Genomic DNA, 11,277 nt, shown 5'->3' with positions numbered 1-11,277 from the left:
GGGTAATCCCATGTATATTCATATTGTGTCCAGTCACGCCGTTCAATACAGCTATCCCCCCACCAGAATACACATACACTCCTCAACAGTTCAAAGGGCAGTCATCATTTCCAGGGCTTGAGTAACATGGCAGCAGGGTAGATTACTCAAACTGGAGACAATTACAGATGGTCATGAAACAGGCGGAGGATCAGAGAGGGCCTTGTTGTCCCCAGGGTCAGAGATGGCAAATGGGAGGGGTCCCGGGCGGGCATCGAGATGCAGATCAGCAATGACCAACTAATCTACCTTGCATAGAATCACGTTTCCAGCTGTATGCTTCTTTGTGCTATGTTGTGTTGGTAAGATAACATATTCTTGACCCAGCCCCTTGACCCTGTTCATCTCTATTTAGGTCTGATATAGCTGCAGCAGGTAGCACACCAGTGGTGGAAGCTGTTGCACTTGCCAATACTGTTACACTTCGTGAACTAGTGCTATTGCTCATGGCAGGGGTGCTGGGGAGTTTTGGTGTCACTGTCATCTTCACAGAATTCTTCCTCCACAATAACAGAGGGAGAAGGGGAGTTAGGAGCAGATGAAAAAAGTGAAATGCTACCTGTCCTACTCCTCATAGAATATCCCTCTTGCCCTTTCCCCAAGTCATTCTGTAAGTCTTGTGGGGTAAGACTGTATAACATGTCTGCAGTGGTTGGGGAAAGAGGAGCATCGCATTCAAAATCATTCTCATGGGGCAATGAAGAAGACAAAGTCTCACTCTCTGTCTCTGGCTGCTGCTGTCCCTCAATTGCTTCGTTGGGGAGCTGGGCACATTGGCGGTGTCATTGGTGGTGGTGGGTGGTGTGGGTGATTGGTGTAACGGCAACTCCACTTGTTTTTTAATAGATTTCTTGCCTCTACCATAAAAATACGAAGCCATGACACCTGTAGAAGGAGGCGCTGCACTAGCAGTGGAAGCAGCAGCAGATGTTGGTGGTCTGGCAGGAAAACTACTACTAGTAGAACTGGTGGTGGAAATAGCTTTGCTGGTGGCAGTGGTGGTGACAGCCACTGTTGTAGACACTGATAGCATGTTTGTGGCGGCAGACATGTCTGAGACACTAGTAGTAGCAGAGACCTTGGCACTTTTTTTAGCAAGGCGTCCACCACGACCGCGACCACGATCTGCCTTCACTTTTCCCTTACAATGGTACATTGCTGTTGCTGTAGTGGTGATCACGGTCTGGATCAGACAGGTAACACAAGATAGGGTATATAGAATCTCAATCTATAATATAGAATCTATAATAATATCGCCCCCCTCCCCACAACACAGGCAGCCTCTGAGGCTATCGCACACAAGCAGGCAGCAACAAGTTCGTTCACTAGTATCACTAATATCAAATCAAGATCAATTCACAACACTAACACAATAGCTTGTGCTTATTGCTGCAGTGCTTATTAATTCAGGTTCTCTGACAAACAGACCAGCTAAGATTGAGTCTCTTCTGAAATCATTCAGAGTATGTCTGTCTCTCTCTGCTAGCAATCGTCGTAAGTTTAAAGCGGGGGTTCACCCAAAAATAAATTTTGAACATTACATTCAGCCGAGTTGTCCTAATGACAATCAACTTTTTTTTCCCGTAAATACCGTATTTCACCGCCGCTTCCGGGTATGTCTTCTGCGGGACTGGGCGTTCCTATCTGATTGTGATTGACAGGCTTTCGACCATCACGAGTTGCCGAAAGAAGCCGAACGTTGGTGCGGCTCTAGTGTATACGGCGCCTGCGCACCGACGTTCGGCTTCTTTCAGCAACTCGTGATGCGCTGTATGCGACGGTCGGAAGCCTGTCAATCAGATAGGAACGCCCAGTCCCGCAGAAGACATACCCGGAAGCGGCGGTGAAATACGGTATGTACGGGAAAACAAAAAACAGCAGATTGTCATTAGGACAACTTGTCTGAATGTAATGTTAAAAATTTATTTTTGGGTGAACCTCCACTTTAAGTAAAAGTAAGATGGCATTGGCTACATGTGTACTTAGAATTTCAATCTATATAGAATCTCAAACTAAAACTAGAGATTCAGAATCTATAATAATAAACCGCCACCCTGAGCCCCCTCCCTATATCCATTCTCTCTATAATGTCGAATCTATTCTCTATAATGTCATATCTATTTTCTCTATGATGTCGAATCTTTTCTCTAATGAATTTCGAATTTCAGAAAATCAAATCGAATAGAATTTTTGTTTCGATTGTATTTTTCGAAAGTCGGTCGAAAACGAACTAATTCCGAACACGAATTCCGAAAACAAATTAAACACACTTAACGAACCTAACTTAACGAAATTATTTTAATAACGAATTGAAACTAAACGAAACAACATTTTTACTTTTGCACATGCCTACCTGGAGGCTCACAAATTCATAAGGAACTGTTGGATGGTTTGAAGCCCGGATCCCTGGGACCCAAGAGGGAATAATGTGGCTGTCACCCCAACCCGGGGAAGACTCCAACCGGGCTGCGGCAAGGATTGATAGAGTTTATAAGTGTATGGATAAAGTATGCACCTATTTGGAAGCCGTTTACGGTGAGCTGGCAAGGCTAAGAAGTGCAAGGGATTCAGTGTCCAAGGCAAGGAGACGAGGATATCGCCATAGTATCCAGACCCTTAAAGGGATTAACATCAGAATACAATGGCATCCTGAACAATTTCGGCAAGGCAGCTGGAAGAATCACACCAGAGCTGGAGGCCCTCAGCAACCGCATTGCCTTAGCCTACAGTCAGGGAAGTCAGGCAGCCCGCCGTGGTTCCCAGGCAGATGCGGCTGCTACCCCTCAGACGCCAGCAGGTGGCGCTGTCCCGGGAGACGGTAGTCCTTTGCAGCCACCCGCAATCGTGGCAGATCCGCTGCTCGCGAGTCCCGCGGCTGTTGCTCCCGCGAATGCTACTCCCGCGTTAGGGAATCCGGCCGAGGAAGAGGTCGGGATGGAGGTCGGTCCAGCAGGTGGTGAGCCCAGCTTGGCTGCAGAGACAGGGCCGCAAAACGGGAGCTTAACGGTCGAAAATGCGGCCGCAGCTGAACTTCTCCCGGACTTGGTGTCCCCAGCAGCACCATTCCCCCCTCCCCCGGCCCCTGTGTCCCCAGCTGTGGTATCGCCGGCCACGGCAATGACCCCGCAGCAGACCGTTTGGGGAGATTGTGAGCAGGGCTCCTTGCCAGGCCCCAGTCTTGCCCTTGAATTTATCCGGCAGCTGGAGGGAGAGCCGCAAGAAGAAGGCCGGGATACTACCCTCCTAAGTGGTGGGGTACCCTCCGTGGCTAATGTCCCATCTCAAGCTGGTAGGGTTGCGGGGGTAGTGCAGGTTAAAGAGGTACGGCCAGGTAATGTGGGGATGGCCCCAGCGATGGTGGGCTCTGCCGGTGGTTCTCCCACTAGGGTGCCTTCTGCCAGGCCCATCATCTCCCCGGCGCGCTTGATAGCAGGACCAGTGGCTAGTCCAGTGAACAGTGTCAGTAATGTGTCAGATACTACTGTTCCGAGGAATGTCTCCCCCCCCGGTTGTACCCCCTCCGGTTGTGCCCCTTCCACTGGCCTCTGTCCCTCCTGTCCCTACCCCTGGCCCCTCAGCCTTTCCTCCCCCTCCTCCCGTCCCCCCCCAGATCAGTGGATCACAGGAGGTCCAGGTGGTTTCTGCCCTCAAGACAGGGCTGTCCTTTGCGGATGTTGCAGGGGGCCGAGTCCAACTTTGGCCTTTCTATAACATGCACGGCCCCATGATTTTTAGGGGGACGGTGCCAGCTGCAAGTAGAGCAGCCACAGTGGAAAGGAAATGCCGCAATGTCATTCAGTTGCGTTGGCAGGGTGGTATGGATCGTGCTCCGGGAAGAGGCATGGTGGTGGATATGGTAATGGCCCTTGGCTTCAAGGTATCAGACATCTTTGCCATTATCCACCCCATGGGCTCCCCGGAGTACGACATCAGCTTTATGACGCCCGCACTGATGGAAGGTTTCCTTACACGATTTGAGGTTGTTAAAAGTAGGCCAACATGGAAACCCTTTAAAGTAATACCCCTTTCCCGACAGGAAGAGGTTAAAAAGGTCACTGTCCTCACGAGGAATGAATCAGTCCCGGCTGAGGACATTGTGAACTGGTTGGGGCGCTATGGCCAGGTCATGGCCCCACCTAGGAAAGAGTTGGATGCTAAGAGCATTTGGACGGGCAGCTGGGCTGTCCCTGTGAAGCTCCAGAGGATTGGGCACTCTGTCACCCATGTGCCCGCCTCCCGGTATATAGGGCGGGATCGTATCCTAGCCTTCTATCAGGGGCAGCTCAGGTTATGCTTCAAATGTAACAGCCCCCTGCACTATAGTGCGGATTGCACAGAGACCAGATGCTCCAAGTGCAACGAGGTGGGGCACTCGGCGGAGGGGTGCTCCAGGATTCGGTGCAATCTTTGCGGGATCATGGGGCACCCCTTCAGCCGCTGTCCTGCAGCCTTCAGAGGCGGTGCAGGTCTGGGCGGCAGTGATGCTCCTTCGGCAGGCCCTGGTGTTCCTGCAGGGATGGCTCCCCCGGCCGGGGCCCATGCCTTGCCCCAACCACCGGGGTCTCCGGTGGGCCGGGGTCCGGCCTTTGTCATTGGCTCTGGGGATCCGGGGCCTTCGACGGGTCGTGCGCCGGTCCGGAGGCCCAAAGGCACCAAGGGTCCTGCCGCCAAACCGAGCAGATTGGCCAGGACAAAGTTGAGGAACCCCCCTCTGGAGCCGGAGGAGCCGGAAACAGAGGCGGGTCAAGCCAGCTTAGCTGAGCCCAAAGTGCCCCATTTGGGTACCAGGACTCGGGCCCAGGGGCCTCAGGTTTTCTCCAAGAAACCTGGTTCTCCAGGAGGGCCTGACCCGAAGGTACAAACAAAATCTAAAATAATGCAGATACCCAAAGTAGTTCTTTACCCCCTGTCCCAAGGCTCTCAGCCCATCCCGACCCCCTTCCACAGGATGGGATGGAGCTGGGCGGAATTGAAGACTCAGAGGCCCCCCTCCCACGACGGGGTAAAAGGGGGGAGGAAAAAATCATCTCAGGGTTCCCAGCCGGGGGAGGCTTTGCCTTCCCGGCCTGACAAAAAAACTAAGGATGAAGGCTGGGTACCAGTTAAAGGTAAGGGCAAGGGCAAAAATCCCAAGCCCGGTCCAGACCCTGGTTCTCCCTCCCCAAGTCCTGAGGGGGTAGTGGTCCCTGGTGTGGGTTCAACCCATGCGACACCAGTTCCCCTCAACAACAAGTTCTCGGTCTTAGACCCTGAGGTGCCCAATCCCCCAGGTGGGGACCCCGGTGGTGGAATGGATGTTGGGTTGGGTGGTGGTACGGTTTGATCTTTGTTTGTAAAGGTAGGACGATCTACTGTAAAGGTGATTTTAACACCATCACTAGGCCCAAAGACAGGGCAGGCACCGCAAACCCGCTGGGATACGATAGTATCTTTTTGAATAGCATAGCCAGGGATGCTGGATTGGTGGATGTGCATGTTCGTCACTTCCCCAATCACACAGGCTTCACCTATTCAAGAGGTAGCTGCAGGTCTAGGATAGAAAGGTTTTTTTTGAAGGGGGACTCTACCACCTGAAGCTCAGGAGCCGCAGAGACAGAGTTCTCCGATCACTTACTTCTGTCCGTTGTTCTGAATGTGGCCGAGACCCCTCAGAGAGGTCGGGGAATATGGTGTCTGAGTGCGACGCTCCTTGAGGATCCCTTGGTTAGGGAGGACTTTGAGGCATTTTTACCTGGATCAAGCTGCGCTCTTTGAGAGTGGCTGCTCCCGCCCGGAGTGGTGGGAAGCAATGAAGAAGAGGTTGGAGAGCTTCTTCCGGGATGTCTCAAAGCGCCAGGTAGTCTCGAAGTACAGGGCCTACCAGAGGCTGAGGAGGCAGTTAGATTGCCTGGTCTCTTCTTATGGCCCTCAGGAACAAGTGTCCGACCTGAAGCTTCGGTTGAGGGAGCTCCAGTACGACCGCCTTGCTTCTCTCGTTCTTGAGAGGGACTACGGGAAGTTTTGCTCCCTGGACCCTATAAGAACTGTGGAGAATCAACGGGTTTGAAGGTCGTACACTGCCTCCGTGACGCCTCTGGGTCCTTGACTAGGTCCAAGTCGGGTATCCTAGGTGTTGTTGTGGAGCATTTTTCCGAGCGTCTAAAACCGAAGAGTCTGGACGAACAGGTAATGAACAATAACCTTGATGAGACCCCACTCCTGGCGAGGTCGGACTCCTTAGGCTCTTTGACGGCAAAGATCTCCGTAGAAGAAGTGACACAGGCCATAGACTCTTTGACGTCAGGCCGTCAGGTCCTGGCGACTTTTTGAATGACTGAGTTCTACAAAACCTTTAAGGGCTTACTGGCCCCTCATCTGACGATGGTGTTCAATGACTCATTGGCTCAGGGCCTGCTACCATCCTCGATGAGGAAGTCTGCGTTGATTTTGCTGTCCAAAGGTAAGGACCAGACTGTGATTGAGAATTGGCGTCCCATTGCCCTTCTCAACACAGACAGGAAGATCCTGGCAAAAGTGCTCTTTTTGCGTCTGTTGGCAAAGGCCGACGGGTTGCTGTCTCCGGCTCAGCACTGCACCGTTCCTGGCCGTAGCACGTTTAGTGCTGTCCTTTGCATCCGGGAGGCCGTGGAGAGGTGTAGGGCAGGGGGATTGCTACGGCCAGGAACGGTGCAGTGCTGAGCCGGAGACAGCAACCCGTCGGCCTTTGCCAACAGATGCAAAAAGAGCACTTTTGCCAGGATCTTCCTGTCTGTGTTGAGAAGGGCGATGGGACGCCAATTCTCAATCACAGTCTGGTCCTTACCTTTGGACAGCAAGATCAACGCAGACTTCCTCATCGAGGATGGTAGCAGGTGGTTAGTTAGTGGTACCCGGAAGTACCAATCATACACATAAACACCTAAAAAATCTGCGCTCATGGGAGTCCACAAAGTCAAATCACCCCAAAATAAGGAGGATAAAGAAAAATCATTAGTGTGAAAAATATTGAGAAAAACAATCCTTTTAATTGAAATCAACTTCAGTGTTACAATAGACAGTCTGGATTCGATGATATCACAAACTGAACAGGGTTGCATATACCAGATATATTATTTCACCAGCAGTCTCCCACAATCTCAAGGGGTCATAGCTCATGGCTTCAGCTTAGCATGCCATCCGCAGATGGAACCCACAGTACCTTAAGAGGAAGATGGAAAACGAGACTTTGATGAGGGGATGGATGTCGCCTTACCAACCAGGACCTGGCGGTGCGGGATCCGTGTCGACCTCCGTGCATCACTACGGGCAGAATGATGCCGGATTACCCAACGAATCCAGCCGCCAGGGACACAGCGCGGTGCGGTCTGTGGGAGCGGACGCTTACCCTGTGCGAGCGCACTGACGTCACACAGCATCGAAACAGGGATGTGCTGAATGCCCTCTGGTGGGGAGTCCGTAGAACACACGCTCTCCTGTGTTGTGATCGAAACTGCCAGTGGAAAGTCAATAAAATGAAGTTGACAAAAATAATAATATAAAAATTAGGATGGAACTTCCATGGTGAGGGGGGGGGGAGGTAGAAGATATGTCCTTGACGACGCGTTTCGCGCTTCAGAGCGCTTTTTCACAGTCAGTAGGACATAGGCAATAACCTAGATTAAATAGTCTAAAATAGGGGAGGGGTGCTATTGGGAGGAAGAGGAAATGGAGAAAAACAAAAAGAGAGAGACATTTTTTCCTCCCTTTTGAGTGTAGCACCCCTCACTTTTATTATTTGCCGAAAATTCATAAATCCCTCACAGACCCCCGGGACGTCCCATCGTAGCCAGCACTAACAGCTTCCTTAATGGTCTTTCTACGTATATTGATCATATGCTACAACCCCTTGTTATACAATTGCCCTCCTACATAAAGGATTCGAAAGAGGTAATAGATGCCCTTCAACACTACATATGGGAACCAGGATACCTATGGGCTTCCCTCGATGTCGCCTCATTGTACACTTCTATCCCCCATGAGGTTGGGATCAGGGCGGTCCAATATTTTCTGAATAAAAGTGGAGAATTTAATTCTCTCCAGTCCCAATTCTTAGTTGAGGCTGTTGATTTTTGTTTAAAACATAATTATTTTACCTTTTGTGATCAGTTCTATTTGCAATTAAAGGGGACAGCGATGGGAGCGAACTATGCACCTGTGTACGCTAACCTTACCATGGGACATTGGGAGGAAGAAAACATCTGGCAAAACAACCCTTTCGCTGAATATATAGTTTTCTTCGGACAATATATAGATGATGTTATTTTAATTTGGAGCAGGACTTCTGAGGCCCTCCTTTCTTTTCTTCCCCATTGCAACTCTAATACTTTTAATCTAACATTTACACATGTACTAGACCCTCACGAACTGTTTTTTTTTGGACCTAGTACTAACGCATGAGCAAAACAAAATAATCACAAAAAATCATACAAAACCCACCAACGGTAACTCTTACCTCCATTATAACAGCTGTCATCATCCTGTTTGGAAAAAGAACATCCCCAAAGGTCAATTTAATAGACTAAAAATAAATTGTACCAAGAACGAAGATTATATTAAACAGAGTGTTTTAATGCAGAAAAAATTTGAGGAAAAGGGTTACCCTCAAGATTTGATTAATGAGGCTTTTTCTTTCTTTTTGAAACCCCCTGACAACACAATACCTAAAAGACAGTCTGAGAGTGAGTATACCATCAGATTTGTTTCTACGTATAATGATAGTTACAAGTCAGTGGCTAGTATTATTAAGAAACACTTCAAGATCCTTCACTTGGACCAGAGATTAGCCCCAATACTTCCAGCCACTCCGCAAGTCACCTTTCGCAAGGCCTGCACAATTGAAAACATCTTGGCCCCCAGTAAGATACAAAAAAAGCCCTCGGGCTCTCCCCTGGATATCAGAAGCTATTTCAACGACAGAAAGGGGATTTTCCAGTGCAAAAAACGAGCATGCCTGACCTGCCAATTTATTACTCATGGCACGGACAGGATATGCATGCGTTCTGGCAAAGAAATTAGTATCAAACAGTTTGTGACATGCTCTACGGAATTTGTCATAAATGTACTAAGGTGTCCTTGTGGCCTTTTTTATGTTGGTCGTACGATTAGAGCACTACGTGCCAGAATCGTCGACCACCGTCGTCTCATTAAAAAAGCGTGCATTGAGCACAGTGTTCCTCGACATTTTAACCATTGTCATAGTAAAGATTTTAAACATTTGGAAGTATTTGTGATCGAGCATATCCCTAAGGGTACACTCACTACTAATGAGAGATTTTCCCTTCTATGTAGAAGGGAAGTTTATTGGATTTATATGTTTGATTCGCTGGCACCCAAGGGGTTAAATGAAGAAATCGAGATCAATACCCTTATTTAATTTGTTTTTCTAATACAGACAGATTATTTCCCTAAAGTTTTATATTCCTCTTTGTGTCTATCAGTATATTTAACTTTATCAATATTCATACACGCCACTAGGTGGCATGATTCTATTAGGGCTGTCCTTTTGCTCTTATTATTTATATATAATCAATAATTTTTAAACCAATTTTTATATAATATTCTACCGGCATCCAGTTATACATGTTCGAGTAATTATGACTACTAGTACTGTTTTTTAATATGTGTATGTACTTTATATATATATATATATATATATATATATATATATATATATATATATATATATATATATATATATATATATATATTTCTTGTATGTATACATTTTAGATGTTTTTTTCTTTCGGTTTCATAAGGGGTTAAAGCTCTTGGTTTCTGTGTACATGCCCCCCCTTTTTATCCATTTCCTCTTCCTCCCAATAGCACCCCTCCCCTATTTTAGACTATTTAATCTAGGTTATTGCCTATGTCCTACTGACTGTGAAAAAGCGCTCTGAAGCGCGAAACGCGGCGTCAAGGACATATCTTCTACCTCCACCCCCCTCACCATGGAAGTTCCATCCTAATTTTTATATTATTATTTTTGTCAACTTCATTTTTTTGACTTTCCACTGGCAGTTTCGATCACAGCACAGGAGAGCGTGTGTTCTACGAACTCCCCACCAGAGGGCATTCAGCACATCCCTGTTTCGATGCTGTGTGACGTCAGTGCGCTCGCACAGGGTAAGCGTCCGCTCCCACAGACCGTACCGCGCTGTGTCCCTGGCGGCTGGATTCGTTGGGTAATCCGGCATCATTCTGTCTGTAGTGACACACGGAGGCGACACGGATCCTGCACCGCCAGGTCCCGGTTGGTAAGGCGACATCCATCCCCTCATCAAAGTCTCGTTTTCCATCTTCCTCTTAAGGTACTGTGGGTTCCATCTGCGGATGGCATGCTAAGCTGAAGCCGTGAGCTATGACCCCTTGAGATTGTGGGAGACTGCTGGTGAAATATTATATCTGGTATATGCAACCCTGTTCAGTTTGTGATATCATCGAATCCAGACTGTGTATTGTAACACTGAAGTTGATTTCAATTAAAAGGATTGTTTTTCTCAATATTTTTCACACTAATGATTTTTCTTTATCCTCATTATTTTGGGGTGATTTGACTTTGTGGACTCCCATGAGCGCAGATTTTTTTGGTGTTTATCTGTTGGCTCTGGTGTCAGGCAGGGGTGCCCCCTGAGCCCCCTTCTGTATGTGTTCGCAGTGGACCCCTTCGTGAGGAGGCTAAACTGCGGCCATCTGAGGGGGGTCTCTCTGGGTCCCTGTGAGGGCACTGGGCCGGCGGTGGGGATGGTGGCCTATGCAGACGACATCTCTGTGGTGGTCTCCAGCCGGGAGAAGGCACGATTTGTGGAGGCGCAAATCGATGACTACTCAGAGGCGTCCGGTTCCTTGGTGAACTGGGACAAGAGCGAAGCTTTTTGGATGGGGAAGGAAGGGGAAGAGTTCCCCCTTCCGGACGTATTCCCCACTCCCCAAGCCGAAATTCGAGTCCTAGGCATCCATTTTGGCCAGGGGGATTACCCCACCCGAAATTGGGAACGCAGACTGGCGGGTGCCACCCAGAAGGTCTCGGCCTGGAAAGGTTGGAAGCTGACGTTGAGGGAAAGGGTCAGCCTGATCAAGACCTACCTGATACCAGAATTTCTGTATGTTAGCTACGTGTGCCTTTTGCCGGCCTCTCTCCATGCAAGGGTCAATGGTCTGTTTTTCCTAATGTTGTGGGGAAACAGACTGAACCTTATCAGAAGGGATGTCACTTTCCGACAA

The sequence above is a fragment of the Rana temporaria genome, chromosome 12 (genome assembly GCF_905171775.1).
Source record: "Rana temporaria chromosome 12, aRanTem1.1, whole genome shotgun sequence".
In the NCBI taxonomy this organism is placed as follows: Eukaryota; Metazoa; Chordata; class Amphibia; order Anura; family Ranidae; genus Rana; species Rana temporaria.
The sequence above is the reverse complement of the archived record's forward strand: the minus strand, read 5'-3'. Positions refer to the sequence as shown.